The sequence below is a fragment of the Papio anubis genome, chromosome 9, assembly GCF_008728515.1.
Source record: "Papio anubis isolate 15944 chromosome 9, Panubis1.0, whole genome shotgun sequence".
Classification (NCBI taxonomy): domain Eukaryota; kingdom Metazoa; phylum Chordata; class Mammalia; order Primates; family Cercopithecidae; genus Papio; species Papio anubis.
In genome coordinates, this window is record NC_044984.1 from 84,444,297 (window position 1) to 84,462,337 (window position 18,041).

Sequence of the window (18,041 nt, forward strand, 5' to 3'; positions counted from 1 at the left end):
CATTAAAGTTTGAGAAGAATTAAATCTGCAGTTCTTTCGTCTCTAACAAACTGAAGTTAAAATTCCAGTTTTTTTTTTACATTATCCAAATAATTGCTTCTTCCCTTTAGTTATTTAGTTATACAAATAAATATAAGTATAACATATTCTGAGGCATAAAACTCCATACAGAAATGTGAGTCATTGAAGTTAATTTCTGTTTTAAATTCTGAAGAACTAAAGGTATAGGGTAGAATTAGGAAGCTTCTCTTTGAATACAAATGTTCGAGTTATCCAATTACAAAATATGATTAATAGGCCTAATTTTACTTTTGTATGTATTTGACCTTTTCCATTAGAATGATTTCCTAGAAATGTTAAATGGAGGGTTCAGGAAGCAAGCAAAGAAAACAATTCCCATCAAAAAACGTTATTTGACCACTGCTTATACAGAACAATCACCTTATGAATTATTTTCTCACTTCTTTGCATAAGTGAAATTTCAAAACAATGCTTTCCCCCACTCACTTCATTTCTAGTGGGTAGCATAAGAGGATTTGCAACTCTGCTTGGTTTATGATTCTCATATTATTGACTTTGCTCTGCAGATAGATGAAATAGGGCCTCAAATGCAGTGGATGTTGTGGTTAAAGCTGTTCTTATGTCATTTAGAGATTGTTTTTAGATTAAGGATCATTTGACCTTGAGTTACAGTGGTTGGTTTATTACCTGATCATGGTGCCTCCAGTAAGAGGTTGTCCAGTGCTTTCAGCCCATTACCTGCCTGTGCCATTCTAAAGCTTCTTGCTTCAGAAGATCTCTCAGCAGGGTTAGAACAAGGTAAAGAGCTTAAATAAACAAGCTATATTTATCAGCAATAAACAGCAGTCCCTGCAAATGTCCTACCCAGAAAATGCATGAAAATAGAACTGATTTTCTAAAATTATTTATTAGTATTATTGTGAGCAGATAGTACTCTACCATTGATAATAATAGAGACTTGTACAGCAGTTTCATGGCAGTCCCTATAAATGGATCAGAAAAGATGATTTTTTTTTTTTTTGAGACAGAGTCTCACTCTGTTGCCCAGGCTGGAGTGCAGTGGTACTGTCTTGGCTCACTGCAACCTCTGTCTCCTGGGTTCAAGTGATTCTTGTGTCTCAGCCTCCTGTAGCTGGATCTACAGGCATGCACCACCGCGCCTGGCTAATTTTTGTATTTTTAGTAGAGATGGAGTTTCATCACATTGGCCAGGCTGGTCTCAAACTCCTGAGCTCAAGTGATCCACCTGGCTTGGCCTCCCAAAATGTTGGGATTACAGGCATGAGCCACCGTACTCCGCCAATGGTCTCTTTACATTAAAATAATTTAGTGAGTCTAAAACTTCACATGGTACATTCTGTAGTGAGAAAACCGCATAGAAGGAAGAATACCTATAGCAGCTTCAATAAGATGAAATAGATTAAGTTATATATGATTTGAAACAACAATGAGGAAAGTTGTAAGACTGAGAGGTCTTGTTTAGATGGCTCAAGTTAGGGATAATTTCAATGCAAAAACACTACAACTATGCCATCAAAGAGACTAAGATTGGTGGCAGGTGATAAGGAGGCAGTAAATAGAACAATGAACTTGGACCAGGAGAATGAAGTTTCTATGCAACTGCAGCTTATGTTAATAACAGGGCAATGTTTACACGTTGGCAATTAACCCTAAAATTTGGGTTGTTAAAATGTTGCAGCTTTTACTTTTCTTTGTCTGGGGCCTCCCCACATCGAATTGCTACCCTGTTACCTAACATAGTGCCTTACATAAGTGATTATTACATATTTGTTAATGACAATGAATTTTTAAGAATATTTTAGGAAATGATGGCCATAACATGACCTCGGATAGGGGCTTAATAATAGAGGCATCAAATCTCTTACTGAATTCTGTGGTAAACTTAAATAAAGCAGCAGCAGAGCTTTGATTGTATCACTTAAGAGTATGTTCACAGATCACAGATTCTCTCTCTCTCTCTCTTTCTCTCTTAAACACAATTGAGAAATGCCTGCAGCTCTGACAAAAAGACATAAGCCAAATGTAGATCAAAGAAACATCTAAGTATTGTATTTTCTTAGCCACTGGTACGAAATAGGGTATGATAATAGAGAGCAGTTTTATGTCTTACAGAAATAGAAAACTATTTTATATTTATTTTGGTCTCCATTCAAAGGCAATATTTTTAGATATTTCCATACCACCAAAGGACTTCTATCTCAACAACAGTGAATGGTAATGGACTTAAACAACAGGGTTCAGATTATTATAATAAAGTAAACCAGATTCATCTAGGCTATAAAAGTTAAAAACATAAAAATAGACTGGTCTTAATGTGTGACTCACCCTCAGGAGGGCATATGCTTTTCCAGTAGCAGTGATAGGTCTGACCAGATCCATTTCTACTCTCTTGCCCAGCAATAGTCCCTTGTGGCATTTGTGTTTACTGGGGCTTTGTGACAGGCAGTGTTTGACTGCTTTATGGGAAGTGCAAGGGCAGGAAAGAAGTTGTAAGACCTATTTCTACAGGTATGGAATGAACAATGAGATTATTATAATGGGGAAGAATCTTAAATGTAAATGTTATCTTTATTAAAATACTGGGAAATTGAGTGACCATTACGAAGATAGCAATTCTGTAAAGCAATATATAATTGTGATTGCAGAACTTTGGAAATCAAATAAATGGCTTGTCTGATGACCACGTATTATTGGCTGCAAAATATTAGTCAAGTGGGCTGGGCACAGTGGCTCACGCCTGTAATCCCAACACGTTGCGATGCCGAGGTGGGTGGATCACTTGAGGTCGGGAGTTCAAGACCAGCCTGGCCAACATGGTGAAACCCTGTCTCTACTAATAATACAAAAATTAGCCAGGCGTGGTGGTATACACCTGTAATCCTAGCTCCGTGGGTGGCTGAGGCACGAGAATCACTGGAACCCAGAAGGCAGAGGTCGCAGTGAGCTGAAATCGTGCCACTGAACTCCAACCTGGGCAAAAGAGTGAGACTCTGTCTCAAAAAAACAAACAAACAAAACAACAACAAAACCCAAACAGAAATGTATTATTCACAGTTCTGGAAGCTGGAAAGTCCAAGATCAAGGGACTGGCAGTTTCCATGGCTGGTGAAGGCCCACTTCTTTGTTCATAAAGAGCCATGTCCTAACACAGTAGAAAGAGTGAGGGATTTTTCTGAGATCTCTTTCATAAAGTGACTAATTGCATTTATGAGAGTGCCACCTTCATGACCTAATCACTTTCCAAAGGTCCTGCCTCCTGATATTCTCATATTCAGGGTTTGAATTTCAACATACAAGTTTAGGGGAGGGGAACACAAACATACAACTGTATGTCCATTGAAGAATATGAGCAGAAGTGAGGGTTTCCCCTGTCCATCAGTGAACATTCTCCACCTTCTCTTTCGCCATCTATTGGCTGGAAGTAAAAGATTCCTAGGCCCCAGAAGATGGTGCGGCTATGGGATGGGAGGAGCCTCGGAACCTGAATCACTCCCTGGGAGGCTACCCTTCTAACACCTGCACTGAAATATTGTATGAACGAGGACATATTTCTGTAGTGTTAAACCACTAAAACTTTTTGAATTGTTTATTAGAGTAGCCATTATTATATCAAGAGAGTGTATGTTCAAATTTTAAGTAAATTTTAATCCACAAATAAAGGGATCTTGACCTCTTGAAACCAAACCTTATTGAAAATCCTCAAAATCAAAATCAAGTATTCTTGATAGAAGTTATGACAATAAGCACAATTTCGGTATAATTTACACTTCACTTATTTGGTAGGCGCTTATCTTATGATTTTCCCATGTGAAGAATCTTTATGTTTCAACTGTGGGAATATTAGAATGAAATATTCAGATGTCTTTTCACTGTGAACCTTTCCTCCTTTTTTAGAATTGCGAAGTATACAGGCTAATGGCCCTGGAAAAGCCACCTTTGAAATAGACTAAAGATGATGAGTGGATGAACAAGATTTGAATAATGTTTTCTAATGTGCTTTTATACTCCTTAGTGGAAAAACCTGAATGAGAAACAAAATTGTTTGTGGCCTGGCTAGTGAGGCAGGGGCCCCTTTGAAATGTGAATTAATCCTTTCAAACGTGAGGGTCTATTTATCCTGTAATCTATTTTTAGGGTCAATATTTTTTATTTCACACATTATAAAAGATGCTTAGTAAAATCATGAGAAAAAAATTTTAAAGTCTATTAAAAAGTACCAAAAAATATGTTTCTGTCTGATAAATCAGAGATGCCATTTACATTTACATTTTGCTGGGTCTTTTTCTCTGTATTAAAGTGTGTTTACTTTTCTGGCTTGTTTTAATTCTGTTTATTTTAAATTTTAATAATCTCATGCTAATATTTTAACAATGCAAACAATAAAGAAGTACATATAATACAAAGAAAAAGCCTCTCTTCACTTTGCCCAGCCCCACTACTCTGTACAGAGTAAACTCTTTTTCTTATTTAAAGTGCGACCTTCCAGATACGTCCTTTTGCATTTAGGCATTTATATATATTTGTCCATGTAGATAATTTCAAATGTAATTTATATATGATATATAGATAGGATATATAAATGGATGTATATGTGTAGGTGTATATGTCCATATATATGATATATGCAAATACATGTTATATTTTTGTACTTAACATTATATTTAGAGGGCTTTTCTGTGTAATGAAACACACTTAATAAAAATATAGTTCTTCACACAGCCATTTCGTAATTCATTAAATTATGACATAGTAATAGGACAATTTTAAAAAATATTTTAAAATTTAACATTGCTATGGACATGCCTCTTTTATTACCTTTTTCAAACAAATTTCTGAATTAAAATAGGTAGGTTGAAGAATATAAACTGTTTCGTGACTATTGATGTAAATGTTTTCCTCTATTTTAATAAACATATCTCCCAAATAAATACATGCATCTTTAATATTTCTTGATTTTACAAATCTGGATATCAGAACAGAGAAAAAAATTCCTTTTTATCTTTCAGTCTGAGAATTTATCTACCGGAAAGCATCATGAATCAGAAATGTCACAGTCACTGGCTCTCAGCCTTTTCTGCACATTGCAGTCCTCAGGGAATTATTAACAAATAATGCTGGCTCCCACCCTTCAGATATTCTGATTTAATTGGGATGGGTGCAACCCGGACACTGGGATTTTAAAAAGCTCCCTGGGTAATTCTAATTTGCAGCAAAGTTTGGAAACCGCCCTCATAGAGCATTCAACCATTGGAAGATACCCAGACACATGTGGCCAAGAGGTCAAATGAAGGTCACTGGACAGATTTCTATGCTTGTTATTTAGAATAAGAACTATTTCTTCTGGTAGTGAAAACATTGCTGATAGAAATGCTGCTGATAGTATTCAAAACTGCTCATCACCTTGACTTTCAAAATAAATCCAACTAGAAAAATGGGATTGACCTAACCTAATACTGTAATACTCTAAAGCACTAGATTGTAAAAGCATCTTCCCCAACGACTGCTGGAGAGTTTGGAAAAAAGCCTCCCCTTTTTGCAAATTGATTTTTGTCTTGGCTGTAGTGTTTGCTTGTTTAAGAATTAATGACTTGATTTGGAAAGAAATAGCTTCCTGTATGGCCCAGATTAAGAAGAGCCCTCTTTACTCTGCCAGAAATTGTGTACACATGCTAGCATGTAAACAGTGCAACCCGTGACATTTTTCTTACACTCAAACAGGCAAGGTGACACACATGGCTTACGGGCTAAAAGAAACATGAGAGCTGTAACGCAGTTACAATCGGAAGTGCTAAATTTCCCTTGGGACCATAAGGAAAGCTTCCTGCTCTTTGTAGATTGGCCTATTATTGGAATACACTTGCCCACAGTTAATCCTCAAAGTAATTAAATGGAAGGAAGCGATTAAATCACCAAGAAAAAAGTGACTGCTGCATCTGAAGCATTCAGACAGAGTAAGATTGTTGGTTAGTCATGAACATTAGTTAAGGAAGCATCTGCCAGTTAACCTGGGCTACTAAATATGTGTGTGTGTGTGTGTGTGTGTGTGTGTGTATGTGTGTGTGTATAAGCAAATGTGTTGAAATATGAAATAAATCTCTAGTCTGACTAAGAACAGGAATTTTAAAAGTCACAGATACTTTGGTAGAATTATGGTAAACATATATTGTACATAGTCCTTAGCGAATTTAGTAAAGCAGTATTATGTTTTCACTCCAATGACTATAAATGGAAAAAATTATTTAATTGAACTGAACTGAAAGTAGAACAAACAAATACTAACATGGCTTTGGTAAATGTTAGTTTTATCATGCCACTTCCATTTTTAGTGGATTCAGGAAACCTGGTTGTTAATCTTACTGTTTTCTTATTACTCAATTTTGGGCAAGTTACTTGACCTTTTAGAATTTCCGCAAAATAAAGGGATAGGGCTGTAGGATTTTTAGGTTTCTTCTGGCTCTAAAAAGCTATTGGTCTAAGAAAAAATAGAAAAACACAACCAGAAATCACATGTGAAATTATTAAAATTCAAAATATTATCAAAATAAACATGAGTGGAAAATAAAAGATACATAATGGAATATGTTACATACATATCTGTAACCCTCACAAAATGAGATTCATGTTCTTCAAGAACTTTGTGCTATGAACAGGAATCCAAAGCAGTATCAATGAGAATCATCTAAAGATATCCATTGTTCTGTGCCTCTCTGCATTTCTCGATGATTTCATGCATTGAAAATGCATTACATTTTCATGATTTCATGCATTTAAATGAAGTAGTTCTAAACAGTTACCAAAAATTGTCCTTTTAAAATAACGATCTGTACTTATAAAATAACTTTAAGACAGATGCACAAAATTAGATAATGAGTCTTGTCTTGGTGACAACAAGAAAATAAAGTGTCTGCTCTTTGGAGATGGAGTGCATTAGCTCTTTTAGGCCATCTGTGCATTGTTAGGAACTTCTCTCTTGCAATACTCTGAAAAAAAATTAGAATGGTTCTCTCATTGCAAAATGATCTGATTGTCCTATCCTGGCTTGGTTGTTTTGGCCTAATTAACCATCAGGGTAGATGGTTGCATACTTGATTTGCTCATGGTGATTGAGGATATGTGGGTGGGCAGAATTATTCAATTGACTAGAATACTGTTAACTTTTTATGCATCTATTTAATTTTAACAAACATTAACTGAGCTCCCACTATCCATATTATATACCAGGGACACAAAGTTATGTAACCTCAAATGCTTCTTCTTTAGTAACTAATGGTAAAGAGTTAAGTTGAGGGACAAAAATAATTATATAAACTATAATAATAATGTTATTCTATATTCTACTAGGATTAAAATCAAGTTGTTTTGGGACAGACAGCAGAGGATGAAGAAACTCATTTTGACTGAAGTTATTGGATGAGACATGGCTGTGGACAAATTCAGAGAAGATATATTTAGGCAGAACCTTACACTTATGTCAGAATTTTTAATCACCAGAGATCGGCAAAGGCAAAGGTGTGATGTGAAAGGACTTGGGATGTCTGGGAAAAAAGGAACAGCTCAGAGGTCTGGATCATAGACGGGATTGATGGACATGATAAATAATGGAGTAGAGTGAGATAGAAAAGGGTGTTGGAGCCAGAGTTTGAAGGACCTTGACTTTGTTGCTAGAGAAAATTGTTGAAAAGGGTCAAAATGAGAGTGTGTGTTGGCCACTATCAGCTGCCCTAAGTGTTATAAGAAAGAAATGAGGTTAGGCAAGAATAGGCTGATATTAAAGCAAAGTTAGAAGGAAATGGGGAGAAAACAGAGGTCTTATGAGGGCTAGCAAAGTTGAGTGCTTTCATATCTCAAATAGTGAGAGAGGAAACTGAGAAACAGTTTGGGCAACAGAGGTCCAATGAGGCTTTTCATTCAAAGAAAAACCTCAGCCTTATGCTAATATTCCACTTAGAGAAATTTTCGTTTCAGATAAGCTAAAGATAGCTGCCATTAATGTATGAAAGAGAATAACAAGAAAGTGAGATAGCAAAGAAATACACAGATGCGAAGAAATATGTAGGCTTTAGAATTATATGGAAGAAAGAATGGTTAGGCTACTAGTATTTGGAAGGGACTGAAAGCAAATAGATCAGAAGCTTACTAAGTTTGTATGTGAATTGTGCTGCTAAAAATTCATGAGATTAAAGCAAAAAAAATAAAAGACTTTGATTTTTTCAAACCTGAATACAAACTATGGGTTCAATGTTTGCCCTAGCAGGAAGTTCCTACAAAGACTAAAATTATCAAAGAAGGCATATTCCCAAAAGCCTATCTTATATGTAGCCATGGAGGATAATGGACAAGGAAGAATCTTCCAGAGATGGTGGATCCAGGGCCAATGGAGAACAATGGATAAGAGAGTTCTTCTCAGAGAATAAAATCAATCTAATCTAGGATGTTTGCTTACTCCAGGGCAAAGGGCTTTCCTGCCCACCCAGCAGAATTTCAGAATTGCTAGGAACTGGTGACTGCTGTGTGTGTTTCACTCTTTCATTTTCCAAATGTGAATTTTTATTGCAACTATCCTTCCCCTGTTCCACCATTCAGAGATTATTTTTTAGAATATAAATTGCTGGTCCATAAAACCCTCTCTCAGACCTAAGGGAAAATACTGCATCTGGCCCAGGGATCTTCAACTTTGAGCTGATTAGAATGATTGGATGCATTGCTAGGTTGTATTCTCTGGGGAGAGTGTTAATGTTTGAAATAAAGAGTGAAATATCCACTTGGTGACAAAGGGTAGATAATTGCAGAGACTGCTATATGTTCACGAAAACAAATCCTCTTTTCTTCCTAGGCATAGAGACTATTTCTCAGATGTCCTTGTCAAGGCGAGAGAATGTGGGCAGATTTCACTCCTGATCCTTAACAAATTTTCATGTAATCTTCTACTTCCTCTCTCATATATTGCCTGTCTCTCATTAAGTATCTCCCATTTTCCGGTTGAATGGAAGGGACTCTGAGGACTTAGAGAAGATAGAGACACCAAATGGAAAAAACCTGGGTTCCTAAACGATGGAATGCAACAATCTTGAAAAGCCAGACAGCTGCTGATTAGACGTAAAAGGGAAAGAAAGAAACTGCTCTTATATAAAACCACTATGATTTCTGTGTTTTTCTGTTGTAGCAGAAGTTACATTGACTAGACATACATCCAAAAGTTCATGTTTGGTGGACTAGGTGAGGAGGAGTTCACAGGCCAGAGTGAAGTACCGCACAATAAATCACTAATAATGAATTCTGTGGCCTGGACTATGGTCACACCTGGGCTCCCTCAGGTGGCTATATTTAGGTGGTGGGTTGATTGGTGGATAGGTTTAGCTATGATGGTTGAGTTGATGGTATGTCTCCATCTATGTTGTCTTTCATCCTCAAGGCACCTATATTGGGGCTTTCGGAACCTGGTGGTACCAGAGTTCCAAGAGGGTGAGAGGAAGTTGCAGGGACTCTTGAGACCTTGCTTGAAAATAGTGCAACATTATTTCTGATGCACTGTATTGGCCAAAGGAAATCAGGTAGTCTGGCCAGATTTGGGAAGTAGGGAAACAGACTCTGCCTTTTTGATGAAGAATTTGAAGAATTTGTGACTATTTTTTATCATCTACGAATCCTTATAAAAGTACTCAGAATATAGTAAGTGCTCAATAAATGGTTGTCGAATTGCATGCATGAATGGAGAAAGTAGGTTGGAGTCCTGAAAAAGAAGATAACATATTGGCAATGCTGCTATTGAAAGTGGAAAAAGGAACCAATCATGGATAAGTAAAAGAATTGCTGAGCAACACGGATGGTCCAGCTGAGCTTGAAAATTGTAAATTTGTTTTTCCGCCAATTTTCTCCAATTGCATTTGGTAGTTTGGGAGCAAGCCCACAGAAACAGATGGTTGGGTTGATCCAGGTTAGGGATTAGTACTCTGCAAACTAGCAGTAGTGGGAGGTTGAGTCTGCCCAACTTGGTTCTGTGCCTTCTCAGCTCTCTGCTCACTCAGGAGCTGGCCACTCCATGGAATACTCTGCATCCTAAATGTCCTCACTCATTCTGGTCCACTGTCTGATACCAAAACTCCATGTTAGATTACAAAGTAAGTTAATTGAGATTGTGAGCTAGGTGGTTCAGGCCTGAAGTGAAGTACAGATAAACACACACACATACGCACACAGACACACACGCGCGCACACACACACACACACACTCTTAGGAATTCCATTTGCATTTCTTGGAAGACATATGGGGATCTGATTTTTGCATTTTTTTCTTTCCTTTTCAATTCTCCAGGCTACTGCTGGAGCCTTGTACTTCCCACCCCACCATTCCCTGCTGTCAATCCAGCCCTCAAGAAGAGCAGTCCTATTCATAATGCTCCTACTAATTTTCTCCAGTTCTTTCTCCTGGCTCATTAGACCCTTCCTTTCATTCTGTGTCATAAAAGTCTTAGGATTGACTGGCAGAGTCAGGTTTGTCTCCAAAGGTGGGGAAGAGGGTGAAAAGGGCAAACGTGAGAGTAAGCTGAAAAATTGACAATTACCAGGTCTTTTTGGCAACTAAGGGAGTGCTGAAAACCATGACTACTTCTACCTTATTTTTCTAGATTTTTACCACTCAGACTAATTTTATCTTCTTTCACTGTACTTGATATTTTGAACCCATATTTACTTTCTTGGTCTTCCTTGCCCAAGATGAATGACCAATTTCACTTTGTTCCATGGCTCATAGACAATTTCTGTTTTGCCTAGGATTCTTAGCCTCAGGGAAAGCCCTGTCTCTACACAATCATTTCCTCCTTTCCTAATCAGCATTCCTATGCAGGGGAAGACAGACAGGAAGAGGCAAATAAACCAAAGAATCAAGATTTAGTGCTTGGATATAAGACACTGAAACAGAGGAGGTCAAGGAATTGGGTGCTTAGATGATTTTTCAGTGTTGGTGGTGGAGTTACCTAAGATGATGGGGGAGAATACAGAAGAGAATAACTATGATGTGGTTTGGCTGTGTGCCCACCCAAGTCTCATCTTAAATTATAGCTACCATAATCCCCATATGTCATGGGAGAGACCCAGTGGGACGTAACTGAATCACGAAGGCGGGTTTTTCCTGTACTGTTCTTGTGATAGTGAACAAGTCTCTTGAGATCTGATGGTTTTATAAAGGGAACCTGTTCTCTTGCCTGCCACCATGGAAGGTGTGCTTTTGTTCCTCTTTCACCTTTTGCCATGATTGTGAGGCCTCCCTAGCCACATGGAACTGTGAGTCCATTATGCCTCTTTTTTTCTTAAGACTTTTTTCAACGTCTTGGATATGTCTTTATTGGCAATGTGAAAATGGACTAATACAACTATAAACCAATTAACAATGTCCTGAGAGAATTTATGGGGCTGCACTGAATGTTGGTAGATGGTGGATAGAGTGGATGGGAGCAATGCCGATGAATGGAGAGTTTCAAGGAAGTGACAAGACAGTGGATCAGAGGCATGGAAACAGCTGTGGGGAGGCAGGAGGAGCATGCTGTGCCTCCTTGATGTGACAGGCTGAGTGGATACTAGGGAGCAGCACTGCTCCCTAGTATCTGAAGTTACAGCATCTGCAAAAAGTTAAGTGGAGTCAGTAATCTCAGTTTGTACTTTCAGGCTGTAGATTTCAGGATAACAGGAAAAAGATATCCTCAGTTGTAAGAAAGTTACCTTGTTAGCTGTTTTGAGACTCCAAAGTGAATCTTTTAGTATAATTCCTTAATTCATTCTTGTATCAAATAGTTATTGGCCAGGAACAAAACAGAGTGCTTAAATATAAGGATGAATAAAATAAGATCTGCCATTAAGCAGCTCACAGTCTTTTTAAGGCAAAAGGAAAACAGACAGGTAACTTAAAACAAATTGTAAGTTGTATGATAGCAGTGAGCACGGTTCTATGGAACACCGAGTAGAGTCGTCCTACCAGAATAGGGGGTAGGAGGTAGACTCAGAAAAAGAAGCCTGAGCTGTGTCTTTAAATATGAGTTAATGAGGTAAAAGAGTGTGTGTGTGTGTGTGTGTGTGTGTGTGTGTGTGTGTGTGTTAGAGAGAGGCAGGAGTTTGAGGTCCAGGAGCAAAAGGGATTATATTAACTATATTTCAATTTCACTCCATTCTGGGTAGTCACAGTCTAAATAGTTGAATCAGGTTTAATTGAATCTCCAATGTGAAGAGACTTTCCATTATTTCCTTTCATAAGAGAAGTGGAGCCAAGCCGAAGCTCACACTTTGGCAACTGATCCTGTGTAAACTGTATTGCTCCCTGAACTAACCCTCTCTTGAGGCTGGGAAGACACTTATGCTGTTGACTCGATTTGATCAAAGGACAGCTTGAAGGAAACCAGTATCAACAAATCTCTCTTTGGGCTGTCGGAAATAGTGTTTCCATTTTATTTATTTGAAAGAATCTTGTGTCTTAAATCTTGGGACAGGCCATTTGAGAGTTGTCTGATGATTGTGCAAGTTGTTTTAAAAAATCTCACAAGAAATGATTGGTTTACCTTTCTATTTTAGTGCTAACCAGATATGGATGGCAAATAATAGCACCACTGTATAGTAGACATTTTGGTGGGAAAATGCTGTTCACAAGAGGAACCTTGGCTGGTCATGATATTCTGGTCAACTTGGATTGTTAAGAAGATAACTTATGTGACTAGCACATGCCTGAAACTGCAAGACTCTTCTTCCCACATTCAAACTTCCAGAATGAATTTTGTTGCTTGCAGTGGGTAGCACTGCTTGTGCTCAGTTACTTATGGCCCCCAAAAATAGAGAACAGGAGATAACAAATGCTTTATCTGATGTTCACTATAATTTGAGCATTTGCAAAGTAGTTCTAGTTCTTGGATATAGCAGTTGATGGGACACTAGAGTTGAATTCGTGACATCATAACTACTTAGAAAGAATGAAAGAGGGAAAATGGATACGAATTTTATAAGGAACCAGTTTCTCAGTTGTCAGTATTTTCCTTTATAAAGATAAAAAAATGACCATTCAACTTTGAAAAGCAAGTGTTTTATCTTTCATGGGCTTGGTTAGGTGAGTAGAGAGAATTCCAGTTGAAATGGACAGACAGAGAGCCAAGGAATTTTAATAAAAATCTGGGATCTTTTCATGTGAAGCAGATCTGAGTCAAGGTAGTTCTGCCCTCAAGAATCTGTTACAGTAATCATTTCCTTTGGGACTTAAAAAAAGGACTATTGACATTTGCTCCCTCTAGGTACCTATAAAAGAGTTCCAGCTACATAGAAGGGCTGTGATACTTTCAGTTAAGCAAGGAAGAAGTTGTAAATGTGGGCAATATAATGTTATAGGTTTCACTAAAATTTCTATTATTTATTCCATCAGCTGGTTGCTTTTTAGTGAGCACCTATTATGTACTTTCTTGTTAGGAGCAGAGGATACAGTAATGAAGAATAAAGTACTTTCTTGAAAATCTGAGTCTATCAGGGAGAGAGATAGCACTCCAATAGTGGATTAATTGTGATTATGAACATCTACTATAATGGGTAAGTACAGGATCGAGGAGCCTGTGCAATAGGGTAAAGGAAAAGTAGGGGATGGGATGATCTGAGAAGTAGGCACCTAAGTAAAGATATTTGTATATGCAAAGGGCCTGGGGTAGAAAGGGATTTAGTCCTTTGGTACAATTGAATGAAGGCTTGTGTGGCTGGAGAAAGGGAGAGAAGAAGCATGGGAGAGATTGGCAAAATGTCAGTTTGGAGAGATATGGAGGGACAAAATCATGCTGGGCATCACAATCTTGCAGAAAGGAAGGGGGAGTAGTTGAAAGGCTTTAAGCAGGCGAGCAACATGATAAACAGTACAGCTTAATGGGATTTTAATAAAGCATTATATTGTTGATTATAGAAGTAAGTTTCCTTTGGGGCTTTTTTCTTTAATTGAAGACATAGTTTTTCAATTTAATTTTTATTCTAATTTCTTTTGCAGATAGTAGAGAAGATAATTAGTATGTAATTGAAGGACCACATTCTTCTTAGCTTGAAGTCATTGTGATAGGTAAGAATTTATATATAGCAAATCTGCTGGATTTAGTTATCTGTCATATTGGAATTTAGAAGTGGCAGATCTCTTATCAGTGACCAAATACCAAATAACAGAAATGTAACCTGATAATTTTTAAATCAAAAATACCCTGATATGTAACCGTGATGTAACTGAGGTGAATATCAAAATGTGTTTGCCATGTAGAAAAATAAAAAACATAACAGATTTTTCAGTTCTAAAAGAGAAGTGAAATTTCTAAAGGCTAATAATGTTACCTGAACACCTGGTTCAGACAACTAGCAATGGGGACTCAATGCAAATGAACAGGGAGGTCTTATAGAAAGGGGCTTCATACTGGATTAAACAAAGGCAGTCCAAACTCTAATATATATAAAGGATTTGTTGTTGCAATGGTAGTAACACCCAAGTCGAAATTTTCTAGGACAGTCTTGTTATAAAATACTCTCTTACATTTTAGATACATTGATGCTTTCTAGGCAACCACGTCTCCCTCTTGTTTTAAGAAATAGGTCTAGTGGCATCAGGATTCTAATTTCTTCTTTGCTGTCACTACCTAGAATCTCCTCCTCCCCTCCTCCTTATCTTCCTCTTCCTCCTCATCTTCCTCCTCCTTCTCTTCCTCCTCCTCCTTCTCTTCCTCCTTCTCCTCCTCCTTCTTCTCTCCTTCCTTCTGTGTCATCTTGATAACCTGAACTCCAATCCCCAGGATGCCAATCCATTAGTTAAATGTCCAGTACAACTTGCCTTTGTTTTGTCACTGAAGATAACTCTTTCCTTTAGTCTTTTAGCCTTTCCAAGTCTGGCTATACAAATTCATGAATGGCTATGATTGTGTCAGAGGGATTAAAAACACCAAAAAAGATGAAGACTATAGGTTGAAGGAATTTTATTCCTGGTTTTCTTAATATTACTACTAGTTAAATATCTTAGAGAATGTCAGTCGTACCATGAATTTAATTTGGGGTCGCAAAAGAAAGTGGAAAATGATTCACCTGGGTTTCCTTTTGTGATGTTCCAGGGAGCAGATTCTATTCATGAGGAGTAATAAGTGGGACAAGTCCTAAAGCGCTGAGAAGGAAGTGATGATGGTAGTGATCAAGTAGTCACCATTTTGGAAAGTGGATTATGTACCATCCGTATGCTTAATGCTTTACAGACATTATCTCGTCTGATCTTCTCAACAACCAATCAATGCTGTTTTTATAGGTATTCTGATATTACTGATGAAAAAAATGAGGTTTAGAGAGGTTAAAGAAACTTTTTAAAAGTCATTTCACTGGTAAATGAAAGAAGTGGGATCCTATGTCTGTCTAACCTGACTCCAGAGTCTATACTGTGGACCACTAACTATCAAGGGGTTAACAGTGGAACTGATCTGTGGCCAAGAGATGTCTCTAGAGCTTGAATGTCCTTATTCCTTGGAGCAGCTTATTCATACTGCCCTAGCCTATTGTATCACTGTCTGTCCTTTTTCACTGAAGCTGAGCTTGCTGTGGTCTGGAAAAGCACAATGGTTTCTTTGGTGCAGCCTGTGGTTTTAGAGCTTGCAGTGAGAAAAGCATGCAGATAAAACATAGAGCATCCTACTGAGACACAAGTCCAAGCAATGCTGCCGTAGAGAGCCAGAAAAGCAAAATGGTTCCTAACCCTGGCAGGAAATAGCATGGACAAGTAAAAAACAGGTTTGGCAGACCCTAAGGGGGGAAAGCTGTATGCCAGCGTGGAATTCCCCCAGTGACTATCATCAATCCCCCTTTTAGTAGTATGTGTAAAGACTCATGAGCATCAGATGTATTCAACATGAACAGCACAGCCTTAAATGTTTCTTTCCACAAGGACCAGAAACTTTACTATGGTTTTTGCGTCAGGACCTATTGTTAAATGAACTGATGTCTTTGAAGCACCTTTCAGTGCTTGAACAGTCAGAATTTTAATAATCAGGACGATAATCCCAGCATTTTGGAAGGCTGAGGCAGGGGGATCACTTGAGCCCAGGAATTCAATACCAACTGGGTAACATACCAAGTCTCCACCTCTACAAAAAATAAGAAAATTAGTCAGGTATGGTGGCTTGCACCTATAGTCCTAGCTATTTGGGAGACTGAGACAGGAGGATCATTTGAGCCCGGGAGGTTGAGGCTGCTGTGAGCTATGATTACACCATTGTATGCCAGCCTGGGCATCAGAGTGAGACCCTGTATCAAAAAAAAAGAGAGTTCTTTTCACTGATCGCTGATGATAAAACATCATTTCTTCTAAAGATCAAAAGCTCCTGGTTTCAAATTAAAACTATGTCTGTATGTGCATGCAGTAGAATAAGAGACAACTAAAATGTTAATTTCTTCTCCTTTCAGTATCACATGGAGCCTACCTGGCATGTCATAAGCAGCAATTCTGAGGTTTCGAAAGAGCTTCTTGCTGAACTTCTTGTTCAGTTTGCCTCCACGCTTTCCCCTACCACGAGAAAATTTAAACAAAACAACCTGCTTTTGCCTGAATGACCTAGGTAACAACCTACTTTAGCTTGAGCTGCTTAGATATTTCAGCTAAAAATGGCTTATTTCCATGAGTCACCTGGATAATTGCATTACTCTGCTGGCCCACTTAGCTGGGTGGGCCAGCAGGTGTTAAGTGCAAGTGTCAACGAGTACTTCATTGTTTTCCACTCTATGGATAGTACTGTGACAGTTTCTTAGTGCCTGGAGAAGTACCTCTTGATTCAATTTCAGCCCTTGAGCTTCCTTCTTTTAGATGGATCATCCTTGCTGTGTGACGAAATAGCCCCCTTCTATCTCTGTAGGGCAACTTTGTATCATGCATGTGTGTGTGTGTGTGTAGCTTTGTGGTTTTGAAGAAAAATTACTTCAACAAGTACTTCTTAAATACTTCCTGGCAGAGCGCTGTCTGTGGGAGATACAAAAGGAGATAAAGACAAGATATTTTCCTCAAGATACAACTGTTTAAGGACACTGGCACATATGAACCATTAGAAGGTCTTTACATGTTTACTGTTGACCTGTTTGGAAGTGTAATCAGAGTTGAAGAGGCCAAAGTATTTGGAGAAATCTGTGGGAGGGCTTACCCTCCATTTCTTGAGGTATAGATGTATTGTCATTTTTTTTTTTTTTTTTTTTTTTGAGTGGAGTTTCACTCTTGTTGCCCAGGCTGGAGTGCAGTGGTACAATCTTAGTTCACTGTAACCTCCACCTCCCAGGTTCAAGCGATTCTCCTGCCTCAGCCTCCTGAGTAGCTGGGATTACAGGCATGTGTCACCACGCCCAGCTAATTTTTATATTTTTAATAGAGATGGGGTTTCTCCATGTTGGTCAGGCTGGTCTCGAACTCCCGACCTAAGGTGATCCACTTGCCTTGGCCTCCCAAAGTGCTGGGATTACAGGCATGAGCCACCATGCTTGGCCACATTGTCTTTTTTTTTTTTTCTCCCTGCAAATGTATTATATGGTTTACTCTGACAACATATAACCTAATTTTCTAGAATGGCATCGCTGAAGAAAGATAGTTGTATGCCTCATTTAGAGGGTAACTCAGGGTTCGTGGTTCTCCAAAGGAAAGACGGCAGACAGTTTTGGCTACAAAAACACTTGAGGTATTTAGAAAAAAATCCACACTGTATACTTTACTTTTATGACCGAGTTTTTTAGATGCTTTTGAGAACACAAAATAAATAGAAAACACATACAGGAAAAGAAAAAAAAAAACTTGCCTCATGTGGAACAATCAACATTGTAAAACTAAACTTTAATTTTTTGAAACCTGTTTATATGTAAAAAAAGATTAGTGCCCTAGCTTCAGTTTTAAATTTCATAAAATTTGACGTCATGAAATAAAAAGGCAACTTTCTCTGCTTTTTTATTTCCCTTTTCCCTGATTATAAAAGAACAGATTTTAAAATTAAGTGGAAAGA

At 37.9% G+C, this 18,041-nt stretch overlaps 1 long non-coding RNA gene across 1 annotated transcript; it reads left to right on the forward strand.

The window, feature by feature from the left end:
* The first annotated feature begins 3,061 nt into the window (after positions 1-3,061).
* Positions 3,062-17,236, forward strand: LOC103875943. The gene is made up of 4 exons (XR_001892850.3): positions 3,062-13,596; positions 14,039-14,107; positions 15,135-15,322; positions 16,471-17,236. It is a non-coding gene; the product is annotated as an uncharacterized LOC103875943 (long non-coding RNA).
* The last annotated feature ends 805 nt before the right edge of the window (positions 17,237-18,041 follow it).